Raw genomic sequence first — 2045 nt, 5'->3', positions numbered from 1 at the left:
TTCTAAGAACTATTTGAATCATAAAAACTATTGGAGAAAATCATAAAATCATAAGCTTTTAAATCGGCTCTCCCTTTTTCTCCTATTTGATCCGACCTTAAATCCGGATTGTCTAAAGGATCAAAACCCATAATCAAACCCTTTGATCATCCGCATCACCAGCTATTCTAGCAGGATGAATAAGCCGGCCATCAAAAACCTCACCATCAAAATCCTTAAATCTAAATATGTATCTTGATGGCCATTATACATATCAATCCCCTAAATCTTTCTTGCTTGGTTTTCTCAACCAGCAAATCCAAAATTCAAAAAAATCAAAAACATCCTCAGCCATATTCGGCCAGATTCTTTGAAAATCAGTCAAACCAAATAAAATCGAAATAAATCCTAATCAATGCATATCTTTGACCATTGATGTTTGTTTTTGTAACTGATAAACTTTTAAAAACTTTTTTGATTTTATAAATGCATATTTAATTTTTATAAATGCATATTTGATTTTAATAAATGCATATCTTTGACTAGGTAGTATTTTAAATATTATAACCTATAGTCTTGATTTAAATTAATATGTCATAAGATAAAATAAATTCTGGTTTGATATCATTTGATCACATTATTGTTTGTCAAAATTTATCTATATCTTAACCGGCCTTGAAATCGGTTCATTATAGTTTGAACAAATGATATAAATTTATCTTGATATAATACCAACCTTAAAACCGGATTTTGTGATGATTAAATCATATACTGAACATTGATCACATAGTTGCTTGTTAAATTAATTTTGATCTAGAACCATCATTGAAGACTGATTTTGTGATGATTGAATTATATACTGATCTTATATGCATACCTGATAGCATCTATTAGATTAGTAAATCATTAGATCAAACTTGTACACATATCATGAACTGATCATTTCCATGCATCCGCTTGTCATATAGTTTTATTAAAACTGAGCATGCATACATATAATAGATCATTCTAATCATGGGGCATTTAAAATAAAATCTAAATTGGTTCATATTGCTTGCATCTAATTAGATTAAATCGGTTATTGTTTAAACTAAGAATGTTTGCTTTAACTGAAATAATAAACCAGCTTTGAAACAGATTGATTGAAAATCTAATTGAATTTGTTCTATACATATCCTGAAAATTATAAAAATTTATTGTCTTGGTTTACCCTGTAAAAGTGGGAAGAAATCGGTTTTTGCTTTATGATCTTTGAAAACCAAATATCCTCATGCATTAGGAATCACATATAGATTGTTTAAGTCCAATGCTTAGTTCTGAACATGCATTCAGCTATTTCTTGATCCATGCATTTGCTTGATTTCATCCATCTTGCTTGATCTCATTTAATAAAATGATGATTGATCCTTATTCAAATTCTAAAGGGCCTTAATACCCTATATATATAATCAATTCAGTTCGAATTATAATTAAAAGGATTACTAGATGCAATGATCAATTGATCATTCTCATACCAAGATTGCTTAAGCAAATAGATTATATGATTTGGGGGAAAGCCTTATTGAAATCATACACATTGATTTATTCTATTGCTTACATAGAATTATGAGTGCTTGAATTACTCGTTAAATATTCAGATGTCGAGATTTGAACCCTCAGATTACTCTGCCCTAAATCTCTCTGGAGATAATTACCTAGAATGGGTAAAGAATACTCTTGTTGCCCTGAGATCCAGAGGACTCGGACAATGCATCAATGAGTACAAGGATATCATTGACAGTGAAAGGCATAGAACTATAACGATTATTCGTTATCATCTCACTGAGGAATTAAGAGACCTGTATCTCCATGTTGAGGATCCTTGTGACCTTTGGTTACAGTTAAGGAAAAAGTTCAAACCGGTATCGTAGCAAAAGACCAACCATGAATGGGAGATCCTCAGATTCCAGGATTTTAAATCCGTGGACAAATATAATTCTGCTCTGATGGATATTGCTTATAGTCTTGAACTATGTGGTGAAAGGATAACACATTATTCTTTATTATATAAGACCTACTCCACATTC

This window comes from Brassica oleracea, chromosome C5, assembly GCF_000695525.1.
Source record: "Brassica oleracea var. oleracea cultivar TO1000 chromosome C5, BOL, whole genome shotgun sequence".
NCBI lineage: Eukaryota > Viridiplantae > Streptophyta > Magnoliopsida > Brassicales > Brassicaceae > Brassica > Brassica oleracea.
The sequence above is the reverse complement of the archived record's forward strand: the minus strand, read 5'-3'. Positions refer to the sequence as shown.